The sequence below is a fragment of the Panicum virgatum genome, chromosome 8K (assembly GCF_016808335.1).
Source record: "Panicum virgatum strain AP13 chromosome 8K, P.virgatum_v5, whole genome shotgun sequence".
Taxonomy (NCBI): domain Eukaryota; kingdom Viridiplantae; phylum Streptophyta; class Magnoliopsida; order Poales; family Poaceae; genus Panicum; species Panicum virgatum.
In genome coordinates, this window is record NC_053143.1 from 16,643,923 (window position 1) to 16,658,766 (window position 14,844).

The 14,844-nt window shown below is 45.7% G+C and overlaps 1 long non-coding RNA gene across 1 annotated transcript; it reads left to right on the forward strand.

Moving 5' to 3' along the window:
• The first annotated feature begins 5,325 nt into the window (after positions 1–5,325).
• LOC120644068 lies at positions 5,326–7,221 on the forward strand. Its single transcript, XR_005663382.1, has 2 exons — positions 5,326–6,645; positions 7,023–7,221. It is a non-coding gene; the product is annotated as an uncharacterized LOC120644068 (long non-coding RNA).
• Positions 7,222–14,844: the final 7,623 nt, after the last annotated feature.

The window sequence follows — 14,844 nt, forward strand, 5'->3', positions numbered from 1 at the left end:
AATCTTGACACAACTGACGATGTGCACCAATGGAAGTTTGAAATCTCAGGAATGTTTTCTACAAGATCAGCCTACAAAAACTTCTTTATTGTCTCGGTCACCTTTCAACCATGGAAGAGGCTTTGGAAATCATGGGCTCCTAGCAAGTGCAAGACCTTTGTGTGGTTGGCAATTAGAAACCGCTGTTGGACAGCAGATCGTTTGCAGAAAAGGGGCCTTCCTCATCCAGAACATTGCCCCCTATGCGACCAAGCCGATGAAACAGTCCAGCACGTCCTCTGCTCCTGTGTATTTGCTCGACAGTTCTGGTTCGTTGTCCTACAGCCACCGGAGTTAGCCCACTTGACGCCCAGCCACAGGATCAGTTCCTTCGCAGATTGGTGAAGGAGATCTTGGAAGAAAGTTCCAAAGCATCTTAAGAAAGGCTTCAACTCACTGTGCATTCTCGGTGCATGGATTTTGTGGGAACACAGGAATGGATGTGTATTTGAGGGGGTGGCCCAAAATTTGCAGCAAGCACTACAGAGCTACAAGGATGAAGCTTACCTTTGGAACTTCAGTGGAGCAAAAGGGCTTGCTGCCTTGGAAAACAGGGCGCTCGCTCAGGCTTAGTTAGATGGGGTGCTTTGTGGTCAGGTCCTACACTGTGTTTTTTCTGTAATATTGTTCCTATATATGAGACCACTATAGCCCTCACTCTGGTCCAAGGTGTGGTGCTGAGATTTGTAATTGGACCATTCTTTTTCCTCTCTTAATACAAAGATGCGCAGCTCTCCTGCGTGTTCGAGAAAAAAAACAATGAACCGATTGCTTCCAGTTCACGTTGAAGTGCCTTCTTCTTTGCCTTTTCCTCCTTAAGCTTTTGTTCCAGTGCACTGATCTTCTCATCTACTGAAGCTACATTGTTGTGCAATGCCGAATCCTATGAACACGCCCCAGCCAAATTACATACATGTAAAATTCAGATTGAATCAAAAAAAATTATGAAACACGGCATAACACTAAACTAAACTATAACACTGAATTTTAGGAATCAATCGAATTATCTCTGAATCACAAACATAACACTGAACTAAACTGTAACAGTGAATTTTAGGAACCAATCGATTGATCTATAAATCATGAATGGATCACCTCCTTCTCATCCATCTTCTCCTTCCCCTTCTTCTTGGAGCTTGCCAAAGTGGTATTGCGCCGGGGTGCCGACACCTCCTGCACGTTGCCCCCTCACTGCTCGAGGTCATCAGCTCGATGACCTCAAATGACATTGGAAGGTCCGGCGATGACCTCAATGTCGCTGCTCTCGTAGGAGGGGCGGACCTAAGAGCGCCGACAGGGAGCCATCCGCTTCTGGCCACCCGGCTTCCCCAAGGTGCCGTCGCTGCTCTCAGAGGAGGCGGAAGCGCTGGCATGTGGAAGCCGAGGTGGGGCGGACCGCTTCCGGCCAGCCATCTTCCTCACGCCAAAGTCGGAGGAAGGGGAACCACGGCGGAACCGGCCCCCCTCGTCCCTGTAACATCCCGGATTTTTCAGAATGTTAGAAAGTCGAAAAATGCAAATTTCAAAAGTTTTTTCTGTTGGTGCTGCAGTAAATTCATCTAAGCAAGAATCCTACCTCTCTAAATTCTTAGTAAATTAAAATTTGGTTTTGAAATAAAAGAACTATTTGCTAGTGTGGAATATTTGGAGTTATTTGGATCTTTTTGGATCTACTTGTTTCAAATCTATTTGGTGAATCTTTGTTTGAATATTTTTGGATGAACTTGTGTGGTGACTAATTTGAATTTGGCCATTCAAATTAATCACAAAAGCTAACTTTGCTGCCTAACCCAGCTTGGGCTGAAAGCCCCTAACCAAACCACCAAAACTCAGCCCACACCGGCCTGCTACCCACACATCGGCCCGTTCCACCCTGCGCTGCCCAAAACAATGCGGGCCCAGCTTCACCCAGCCCAAACCGCCGTCTGCCCCTCTCCGCCTTTGCTCATTGCAGCCTTGGCCCAGCTTGTCATGGGAACTATTCCACTTTCCCCAACCCCCCTCTGCCTCGCCACTGTTCCGCCGCCGCCGCCTACGCCCTCCCACTCCCGCACCACGCACGCCGCCCCGCTCCACGACAACGGCGGCGGGGGGGGGGGAGCCGCCGCCGATGTCACTCACACGAGCCGTGTCGTGCCTTTGACCGCTTTCGCCTGCACACATGCAAAGCCCGCTCTGAGCGCTCGGATTCGAGCCACGCGTCTGGGATGCGGATGCTAAGCATCCTCCCCCGTTCCTCGGTGTTCGAGCTCGCGAACCCTAGCTCTGCACCCCTGTAAAGCCCCCCTGGATGCCACCCCTCTAACCCTTGAGCCAGGGGTTTTGCCCTTGTGCTCCACCGCCACAAGTAGATAGAGAGCAAAGAGGGAGAGCACCAAGGGAGGAGGCCTCAGGAGGAAGGGAACCAGGACATTGTCACCACTGGAAGGAGAGGATCCGGAGAGGAGCAGCTTGTGGAGCGCCACTGTCGCGGGAACCCGACACCGCCAGTAGGAAGGAGGGGGAGCACCGCCGGTACCACGACATCACATCAGCGCCCTAGACCAGAGACGCTGCCGCCGTACCTCGACTTCGCGCTAGTGCCCAATACAACGACAATGATGTTCGCACGCTTCCTGCCCGGCACCAGCTCGTTGCCGCCATGACCCATCCCTGTGTCGCCATCCCTTCGTTCACGAGCCACCGGTAGGCCACCGTTCCACTGCCCGTTTCCCCTTTCTTTGTGCTGCCAACATGCGCGAACGCCGTCGATGGACCTTCTCATAGTGAGCCCGTAGGACAACCTGTCCCTTTGTTTCTACAGGATCCTCGCCGTGCCGCCCTGCACACCGCGCAACCACGCCGTTGCCGCACCACACCCCTCTTGACCCCAACCATCGCCTTGGTCATGACCGTCACGCGCACATGCGTGCCGGCCAAAGGCCGGGCTTTTCTATCCCTTTGCACGCACACACCTCACCACCGCCGCGCATGGGCACAAAACCAACCACGGCGTCACGTTCGCGACAAGGTGAGCCCTTTCGAGCATTTCATCGAGCGCTCATGGAGCGCGCACCTGCACAGCCTGCACACGCATCTAGCGCGACGTCTCGGGCTTGCTTGCCATGCCTCCATTGCGTTCACCTCTGCCTCGTTGCTTCTACCCTATTCCATCCCTAGCCGCGGTCTTGGCCATGCCAAGAACGAACGTTCATGTGAACCCCTGGGTTCAAAGACCAAGCCCTTTGCCACGAACCATGTTGAGCCGAGCACCCAGCCTCGCCTTACCCAAAGGCCATGTCTTGCACTCGCCATGGCGCCACGCAGCCCGGAACGCAGGTGCATGCATGTGCGACCCGACCACGCTGCGACTCTGGAGTGTCGGGGGTTCGCACGTGTGCACACACAAACCGAGCGCGTTCTGCTCATGCCTCACCACACTGGCAACTCACCAAACGTCACCTCCATGCACGAACTCACCGCCGCGGCCCTGGAACGCTGGGCATCTGCGTGCGTGCACACACCACGGCTTCGCACATCACCTAGCTGCGGACGGTCACCGCATGCTAGAGCTGCGACACCGCGCGTACGTGGCCTGTACATGACCTCGCCGTTTTGAGCCCAAGGAGCCTTGTCCCCGCCTCGTCACTACAACAAACTATTTAATCTGTGACGGATTCCCCGTGACATTTTCAAAAAATGTCACGGATCGGTAACAGTAGATATCAGGCCCATAATATAGTGACGTTTTATCAAGTTCGTCATAGTTCGCCCCATTTAGTAGTGATGTTTTATAAAATTCGTCATGGATCAGTACAAAGGCAAGGAGGTTATAAGTTTGAGAAAAATGAGAAAAAAGGATCAACATGGGGCAAGGAGACTTGAAAAAATGAGAAAAAAAATTAACGCATATGGGTCGAGAAGGTCTTATAAATAAACTGAAAAAGGAAAGAAAAAAAACACTCAACCTACCTAGGTGCCGATCCACGGTTAGCGGAGCCCAGCGCGGTCTACCTTACCACCAAGCTATACTTATGTGTGTGGTCATATTGGGCTTTTAAATATTTTTTTTACGTTACCAAAAGCTCCTATAATAAGGTTTGATAATACTCTTTATATACACATAAAGAGTAGACGTTAACGGTTATCGAACCCTGGTCTCCTAGATAAATAAAAAAACAAGCAGCTTACCAACACACCGCACCCAACTTTGTGATGAGGTTGGGTAATACTTTTTTATACATATATAAACGTCCCGCTCTTTAATTTGGAGGAAGCAAAAGAGGCGCATGAAGTGACGGGGATTCGAGGGTACCAGGGTCAAGGGAGATACGACCCTCGCGCTCCACCGCTGCGACACGAATTCGTTTCTGTCGACGGCGTGTAATAATAGTAGCTTTTATTGGGCAACGTAACGTGGCCCTATAACAAAGAACAGGCTTGTAATTCACCTTTTTCTTTATATTTCGAAATAAAATTTTGTAATTTGTATTTCTCCTTTTCAAAATTTGACAGTTCTTTTTTCTAATTTTTCCTAAAATTAGGATATTTTATTTATAGTGCCTTTTTTTATGTTGATTGCCATATCTTGATTGTTTTCATATGACATATTTACACCAACTAAATAGAGAATTGAAAAGCATGTGTTTTGCATAACAATTGATAATGTAACTTGATATTTTTCAATGCTATGGTCAACATAAGGTGGTCTCCAAATTTGAGATGCATATGAGTTCAAACATGTTATGTGGTACTCAAATTCAAAAGTTTGAGTTGAATTACAAGCAGCTATGTGAGAGATGTATCTATTAGTGAACAATGTATGATCATACTTTATTAAATTTATTTAAATTTTTTAATGAAATCATATTACCTGGAAATATGTTGCCACGCCAATTTGTAGAATTTTCTGGTCTAATTTTGATATCATTACAATTATTCCTTGCCGATTTGGAGATGGAAGTTTGAATTGTCCCTAGAGGATAATTGAATTTGTCATCTATCTCTATATCTCTAGGACATGGAGTTGAATAGAACATATGAGCATATACGCGTAGTCTACTGTATGTACAATGATGAATTAGCTAGCTGAAAATGAAAAAAAAAAAAGCTGAAAATGAAAAAAAAAAGAAAAAAAACCATGCTAAAGAGGCCAAAAACCATGACTCTGGGTTGTTTTCTCAATGCGCTTGCACGGCCCAACAATTCTCATCCATCCATTTTTGATCTGATGGTTAAGATGCTCTGTGCTTCCTGCTCCGTCGTGTAACCCTAAATATATAAGAAACAGCTAACCCTATCCTCTCGGCCACTCCCCCTCCCCGCCTACCCTGGCGCTGGCGGCTGCTCGGCGTCCGGCCGCCCTCCATGACTCCCCGTCCGCGTCCGGCCATCCCATCCCGTCTTCTCCCTCTTGGCCCCGCTCGCCCGTCACCCCGTCCTAGTGGCGTAGGAGTCGCCCAGGCCCGCAGCGATGTCGCGCGGTCTGACGCGGAGGCGCACTGGCAGCGGGGAGCTAGGAGCAGCGCGGCGAGGCGGAGCCACGCGCGGGCCTCGGCGAGCGGGGAGGAGCGCGTCGAGGCGGAGGCACGTGCGGGCCTTGGCTTGCGAAGAAGGCGCCGCCGCCGTCTCCTCTCCCTCAGACCCTCAGCCTCTCTTCAGATCCGCCTTCACCTCCATCATTTTCCCTTCACCGACAGCCGTTAGGTTTTTCCTCCGATTCGTGATGGTTAATGGATCTTTTCTAGATCTTTTCCTAGACCCGTTAGATCTAGTGGTTGCGCTTAAATGGCTAAAGTTTCATTCGAATCCATGAAGTTTTGAGAGAGTAATTTTGAATCGAAGTTTGGAAGCTTTTCCTGTGCTCCTGTTTGTTCTTCTGTGTGCAGGACTTGACCAAGTGCTCGCAGCGCGAGGATGCGCGGTTGGCGACGCGAGTAGGCCAGCGACCCGCGCGCAGCGCTCGCGTGGTGAGCAGTCGGCCAAAGGCAGCGCACACGGCGCGCGGTGCGGTCAGCTGCGGCAGCGCACGATGGGGGAGGTGCTGGGGCTGCGAGCACGCAACCCTAGGTGCTCCCGGCGCTCGCGGCAGGCGGAGGCAGCGGCGGCGCTAGCTTGCTTGGCGGAGCAGGCCGGCAGCAGCAGCTGGCCATGAACATCATTCGTAGATGAGCAGCTCGGCACATTTCTTCTCGGTTCTGATTGGTGTTGGCTGGCAGTTACTTGCTTTCATTCAACAGTGCTACTTGCTTTGAATAGATGAACAATAATTGTTTAATCTTTGCTTGCATGCTTTGGTCAATCATCTGTGTAGTTAATTAGCTAGCTATCCAAAATGAACCTGGGCTCATGTATATGACCTGTTGAATGTTGAGCTTAATCTGTTGCTAGCTAGTTAGCTCGTGCTCTTTGCTCTGTCCTTTTGTTGATTAAATATCATATGCTTTTTGTTGACAGTAGCTATAGTTTGTGGCAGCTTGTGCAATTCTTAGCTTCGCTCATGCGCACTCAATGCTGAAGCATGCTTTTCTATTGTCTGAGTATGCACTAACCTGCCAAATTTCTCATCAGGTACTACGACACCAAGGTAGCAAATGGGGCTTACGCTGTTGAAGGATTCGAGTTGCAGTAAGTAACTAAGTACCAGTTTGTGTATCTTGGATCTAGTGTATCATGATATAATGGACGAATCATTAGCTTGTGCGTTGTACTTCAGTATATAAATCATAGTTGACACTGAGCAGAAAAATTCTTGAATGATGCATATGGTTCCGTATATATTGGAATGTGCATTGTACACTAGTGTAATAGTAATATGTAATCTTATATTATTTATGCCTTGAATAGAGCTCCTGCAATCTGTGTGAAAACTATATGCTATGGAAAAAAAACAGTTTTCTGCAAAATGTTTATAAATCACTGCATGAATATGAAATCTACCACCTTGATATTTAGTGATGCATATATGGTTTCCATGTACTAATCAGTTTTACTTTATCTATCAGATCACTTGGAGAGTTGGAGTAGATGAAAAAATCGCTGCAAGCCTACATTGTGCTACAAAAGTGATGGTCTATGCCATAACATTTGTGGTGTAATTATTATTTTTTCAAACTGTAAATGTAATTATTCTATGCACTTTATGAATAATTGTATTAATCAAGGAGCATTCTGAAATTTTTACAAATGGGCTTCCAATTGTTATGGTCAGTATAAACTGTAAATGGCAAAAAAAAAAGTCATTTCCTTCTCCCTCAACTTTGGACCGAATTTGTTTTTCCTCTCTAGACCACAAAATCGGTTATTTAGACTTCTTGAACTTCCGAAACAGTTTGCGCGACCTCCTTTGAGTGGTTTCAGGGTGACGTGGTGGTGGTATTTTTATATTTATTTTGACTGAATTTTTAAAAAATTATATTAAATTATAAAAAATTATAAAATAGAAAATCTAATTTTATATATATCTCAGTCATACATGATCCCATAATTATAATATTTTTACTACAGCTCCACCATATAATGATTAGTCCACTATAAAATTTTTATCATAATTAGACAACAGAAACTGTATCTATAAATTAATTACAAAAAAGTATATATATAAAATTGCAGCAAAAAATTTATACTAAAGTATACCATATAATATGTTCACTGTGTAGATCTACTCATGTGGAGTCTAATAAAATTGGATTTTTTATTTTATGATTTTATTTTATGATTTAATATGATTTTTCAAAGATTCAGTCAAAATAAATATAAAAGAAAAAGAGAAAACCGCTGACACGTCACCCTGAAACCGCTCAAAGGAGGTCGCACGAACAGTTTCGAAAGTTCGAGGAGTCTAAATAATCGGTTTTGTGGTATAGGGAGGAAAAGCGGATTCAGTCCAGAGTTGAGAGATGCAGAAGAACTTTTTTTCAAAAAAAATGAGGGGATAACATGGGCTGAGCCCACAACAAAATGGGCTTGCAAATGTGAAGCCAAGTCAGCTTCACTGTGCCAGACACGTCAGCGTCCACGGTGGCAGCCACCACATCGACACATCCACGATGGCAGCCATGTTGGTATTCAATCCGTGACGAATATTAATCCACGTGGCAAATGTTTGTGACGTTTATTTGTCACAAAAGCTGGGCTTGGGCTGGGCTGCGCAGGCCTTAGGTCATTTTGTGACGGTCAAGTAACACATAGATTGCTTCAATCCGTGACAATTTTGTAAAAAACGTCATTCGATTTAATCTGTGACGCTAAATACATGACGTTATCTGAAATCGTCACAAACACTGCTAAATGACAGTTTCTCAGCAATACATGACGAATTCTTACCATCATAGATTAAATGATTATTAAATGATTTCTTGCAGTGGGTCCCGATCCATGCCTCGCCGCGGCAAGCTCAATGCCAGCTAAGCCGCAGCCCTGGTTTCCCCAGGCGTCCGCGGGCACGCATACACGTGAACTTCAAGCAAAGACCTCGCACATGTCGTGCACCGCCATGGACCGGGATCGCTCGTGTTCCACGCACGAACGCGCGCCGAAACCACACCTAGACCATGTCATGACCTTATCCTTTCCCCTTTCTAGCTCTTGCGGACCGTAAGGTCGTGTCTTTGTCTCGACCCAGGCTTGACCTCGCCACAGAACGTTGTCGTTCACTGTGATGCCACCATGCCTCGTGCCGATGCAACGAGCCTTCGCTCGTGCCCGCCGGCAACAACGCCACCGTGGTTCGCCTTGTTTGCACCAGTTCTTGCAAGTCACCCGTGCCGCAGGGCCAAGGACCAAGCCTTCGGCCTCAGCGCACGATCGGCGTACATCACCAACCTGTCGTTACAGCCTAGTGACCGCGAGCGCCGCCGCGACGTCGCGTACCCAGCGTGCACCCGGTCTTCGCAACCTTTTCGTCGAGCACCTCGCATGCACATGCCTCTCACGCTCGCTTTGCCACGGTGCAGACGATGTCGCCTCCGTACCACTCTGCAACCCGGCGACATCGCATTTTGGCCTCGTCAGAGCACCGCGCACTCGCCGTGGCTGTGCCGTGGCCATGGCCAAGATAAGGGCACGAGAACACGTGCCACTCCGGAAGGAAGGCCAGGCATTCTCGCCGCTGTGCTGTCACCTTCGCTCTAATCCACCATCGGTCCATCGCGGACCTTGCCTAGTTGTGCCCCACCTTTCCGCGCACGCTCGTTGCACGCAAGTCACCGGCAGGGCATTTTGGCGAACACGTCGGGGGTAGCACACACGCGCACACCCACACAGATCTAGACCACACCGGATCGCCCTGGCCGCACCGAATCCCGCAGCCAATGACAAGTGGGCCCATCAGTCAAAGAGAGGAAGAAGTCGCTGCCACGCGGGCCCGGTCCATCAGCAAGTGAAGGAAGGTGAAGAAAAGAAAAGAAGGAAGAAGCTGGGCCGCCATCAAACGCGGATTTACTGTACATAGTGGTACATACCCATAGGAAATCAACGGTTGGCATGCCGAACAAGCTTTACAATTGGTGAAACAAATCAGGAGTGCTTTCAACTGATCTCGTATCTAATGAAGAGGTAATCCGGTAAAACAAAAAAAGTAGTCAAAGGCAGTGCGGAAGGCTTCCTACATAGCGTGCGAGTCAATGTCTGACCGGCCGGAACCAATTTCTTGAACAGTGCACGTTAAGTCGGTAAGTTCATGTGGGCCACTTTGAAATTACAACTAAATAAAATAGACACTCTAAAATTACACATCCAAGTAAACGAAACACGCATACCATAACGTTTAGTACAACCTGAACGTGATACTGTTAAACGAATAATCTGAGCCTAATACTCAACAAATTAGCTAGGTCACACGAAAACCATATTTTATAACAATAAACAAATATACCCGTAACCTCTAAACATAACTTCTAACACTAAACCCTAAACCCTAAATCATAACCCGAAACACTAGATAACAAATCATAAACCCTAAACCACAAACTCTAACCTTAAACTCTAAATCCGAACACTAAACCTTAAACTCCACACCACAAACTCTAAAATATAACCCAAAACCACAAACGCTAAACCCTAAACTCTAAACACTAAATCCTAAAGCCTAACCCTAAACCCTAAATTATAACCCTAAACTTTATATAACAAACCATAAACCCCAAACCCTAAACCCTAACCTTAAACCCTAAATCCGAACACTAAACCTTAAACCCCACATCCCAAACTCTAAAACATAACCCGAAAACCCTAAAAACCCTAAACCCTAATCTTAAACCCTAGAACCTAAATTCTAACACTAAACCCTAATCCCTAAATCTGAACGCTAAGCCCTAAACACTAAATCGTAACCCGACACTTTAGATAACAAACCCTAAACCCCAAACTCTAAATCTAAACCCTAAACTCTAAATACTTAACCTCATAAAACCTTAAACTCTAAATCCTAAACCCCAAACCCTAAATTCCAAACCCCGAATTCTAAACTCCAAGCCCCGAATCCTAAACCCCGAACCCTAAATTCTAAACCATAAAACTAAACATAAAAAGATATGGTAAATCATGATACGAAGTCCATAAGCTGTATACCATAACCTCTAATTTTTTAAATATAAACTCTAAATTCAAAATCCCAAATTCGAACTGCGAATACTAAACTATAAACCTGAAACCATAAATTCTAAACTCTAATTCCCGAACTCTATTAATAACGTATGGGCCCATCACCGCCTCACGTGACGAGAGAATTAAAACTCACATATACCCTATAAAAGGAATAGCGTGAGAACATGTGTGTAAAGGGCTACATCGAAACTAGCCACTAATCTACTAATCAGGGATAGAAATACTCACCTCGCCAGCTCCAAGATTCGGATATTCCATCGAACGGTGCGCACATGGGGTGGGTATGAGCCGCTAGGTTCAGCAGAAGGTTTATGGGCTGTCATCACCTCGCCGGCCCAATCCGCCAGAACTGTGAGCCAAGTCGAGCCCGTCAGCCTGAGCAGCTCCACTGAACTGGCCTGCTATCGTGAGCCGCTCATCCGAGCCAAGCCCTTTAACCATAGTCGCTCGTTCGCGGGCTGGGCCGAGCCGACTTCTGAATTTCGGCCTAATAACCTAGTTGGCCTCTCTTTATCCTTTTTTTCTTTGAACCCAGCGCTGACGTATGGGTCCCGCTCCCGCCTGTCGATGACAATGAGTGACCGACATATGGGCCCAGCTGACCCCTGGCCGTGAACCCTATTGACCGTTGACCTGGTCAATGTTGACCGAGTCAACATTGACGCATCAACAGCCACGATGACGTCAGCATATGGCTAATCCTGTGTTGATGAAATGCTGAAATAAGCATGACATGTGGCATGCTCAGAAGCTGCCACGTGGCAAACTGTGTGTTTCCCTTTTTTGGTAATTATTATTAATTTCAGAAAATAGTTTAATCTTAGAAAATTCTTAGTAAATTAATCGGACCTCTGAAAATTATGAAACTAATTTCATAATCCTTCTAAAATTGTGATCTACCGATTAAAGTAGGTTTTGTTGTGTGTTTGAATTTTATTTGAACAGTTTTGTGCATTCTTGCACTTGGGTCCCTTTGTTTATATGTAATTACAACTAGGTCCATACGAGGAGAAGTTGATCGACGTCTCGGACGACCAGAGGATCAAGAAGGACATACCATACGACTAGGAGCCCCTGGAGGACCAGAAAGACCACAAAGACCTATCAGGTTCACGCCCATCTACGATTGAATACCTATTAAGCATTGCTTACTACATACGCTATGCTTTACTTTCCTGCTATGATGAGATGAACCTGCATGGCCTACTTATTTACCGCATTCCTTGAATTCCCATGTTTACCCTGATTTACGATTAAGTGCTTTGGCTACTATGGTTGCTTTAGTATCTGTGTGGGAATTTTTGATATGGATAGTATCGGTGCGAGTGAAGTTTGCCACCACATATAGGAGTTGGTGATTAGGGCTTTTGTTGGGGTGAGCGACTTAACTTGATCCTCGGATCAGGGCTGGGGGATTGTGAGTTTGGCACAACCCTGCGGAGCACCAGTGGCGAGTACGGGACCGTTCCTTCGGGAACAACATCGGTGTTAGGCGAGCAATACCTATAATGGGTGCCGGCCGCGGACCGTGTTGACGGGACGCTCTTTGGATGAGGATGCTCGCTCCGACAAGATTAAGGACTTGAGCCGGTGGACCTAGAAATGGAACTATGTCAAACGTGCACGACACTTATCCATTAGGAGGGTGGATCCAGTCCGAACTAGCTATGCACGGCAACACACCTGTAGGAGGATAGAATATCAGTGTTAGAGGGAGAGAGCAGGACTCTATAGCTCTCTCTATCAGCAGGATCCGTTTGGATCTCATTTTAGAGGCGAGCAGGTTTGTGCCGTAGCCATTAGTTTCGTTAGACCGGTGCCTCGGGGTTAGTTGGCTGATCCCCGGCTAGTCTCGGGGCGAGTGGGTACAGGTGTACAACCAGTGCAGGATGAAAACTATATGAATAGCCACGTACTCGGTCATGTACAACTCTGAATCTGGCTTTACATTCTAGAGTAGTGCCACTATCTTTTCTACTCCATCTAGTTTATTTTTACTGCTTGGAGAGCAGTTGAGGGGCAGGGAGAGGGAGTTCCCACACCGAACCAGGGATGAGTTGTTTCGTAGTGGAAGATAGATATGACCGGGAGTCCGGGATGCCGGAATGGCCCGCATCTAGGGGTTTAGGGTTTCGTAGTGCCACATCATATTTTCCTTTTTAATCTGCAATAAAAACATGAAAATACATCATATTTCTCAGTCATAGAAACTTCAAATTTATTGATTTTTTTCCTATTTTTTTTAAAAATCTTTCTTTTAATAGTCTTTGTTTGCATGTTCATCACTATTTTATGAGTCATATTAATATGGATTCATTTCTCCCAACTAAGAGGAGAACACAAAAATATATTTTTGCATAAGAATTGTTAATGTAACTTCATGTTTTCTAATGTTATGGTAAATATAAAGTTATATCTAAATTTGAAGTTCATACGTGTTCGTAAAATGTTATATGGTACTTAATTCTCAAAGTTCGAGTGGAGTTGTAAGAAACTTTATGAGACATGTATACATTTGTGAACAATGTGTACTACTACTTCATCTAAATCATCTAATTTTTTGGTGACAACCTTATGACCCAAATATATGTTGACATGTCAATATTTAGAATTTTTTAATCACATTTAGATTTTTTGTTAAAAATTTATGTGGTTCATTAGAGACAAAATTTTGAATTGTCCATAGAAGGCAATAGATTTTTCCACCCATCTACTGCAAATTGCATAAACTGGAACATATGAGTCTAAATATAATTTTTTTACATTTTTCCAAATCTCATTGGAGGCACACATAATTCAAATTCAGATGAAAAAGACAAATTTTCTCTTAAATAAAAGAAAAAAACCAATTAGGCAGGACGGCTGAATTCATTTTGGGCTTCCTTCGCCTCCTCCTTCCAGAAACAAGGCAGCCCAAAAATATTGACAAATGACTGCACTACCCCAGCTTCATCTAACCCTATAGGCTTCCAGCAAAACCCTAGAAGGGTATCTTGGTAATCTTATCTCATCCGACATTCCGACGCCGCCACACCCGTATCTTCCGCATCCGCATCGCATCTCCCATAACACCCATATCCTCCTCCACCGTCGCACCCCCCAGCTTCAGCATCCATCATATCTTCTACTAGTTCAATACTGCTACCTTTTGCTACTATCAAGCGTTATGACCAATTAAGTAATCTTGCTTCATATAAATAATTTTCCAGAGAGATGGGTACGAGGATAATGAACCTGATGTTATGAACCTGATGTGTTTGAGCTGTTCAAAGTCTACCACTACAGCAAAAGAAGAAAAGGATTCACACCTGATGTTCAATTAGCTATTGTAAGTCACCTCTCAAATGGTGCTATTCTGATTTGCATATTCTAAACTACCACCTTATGATGTTGAACCATGTTTGCTGCTTTGTGCTAGAATGAAATGGAAAATCAGCAAGCTGCACAACCGGTAGAAGGTGAAGAACCCGAGTCAAAGGCCCAGGTTGTAGCTGATGTGCTTGAGCACAACACCAAGAAGAATCTGTTCCTTCAGAATGCAAGGATCCAGACTGCGCGACCATGAAGGCTCAGTGGACGCGATGCAGCAGCCCAATTGGAAGCGGAGAAGATGGAAAATGCTAAGCTCTTATCAATTATCAGCAACCAATCAAAGCAACTAGAGGAAATTGAACAGGCAAGGGTAAGGGACAAAGAAGAGAGGGTAAGGGACAAAGAAGAGATGAGCCAGAAGTATGCTGACTTGGAGGCTAAAGTTGAGCTTTTGCTGGGTCTTGACAAAGCTTAACTTGCATGCTATTTTTTGTTGGAACCAAACATGCATAGTTGCTACCCATCTTCTGTTGTTTTTGGTGCTAGAGTGCCTTGTCAGTGCTAGTGGTCAATTTTGGTGCTATAATTGGATAATAAATTCTGTTGGAACTGCTAGTGCCTTCTGTTGTTGGAACTAAACAATTTGAACTAAAATTCTGGTCAATTGGATGATGAATTTCATGTCTTGTCGGCTGAATTGTTGGTCTCATTTTCTCTTTGGGTATGTTTGATGGGCTGTGTAATGGGGTTATAATCTGAGTGAAAATATAGTGGGCTGAAAGATGGCCCATTGAAGTGGCCCAGTTTCAAAATGGATCCAACAACAAGTGGGCCATGCGTTCTGAAAAAAGATGGCACGTCAGCTGCCACATTCAATGCCACGTCAACTGCCATGTTAGATGCCACATC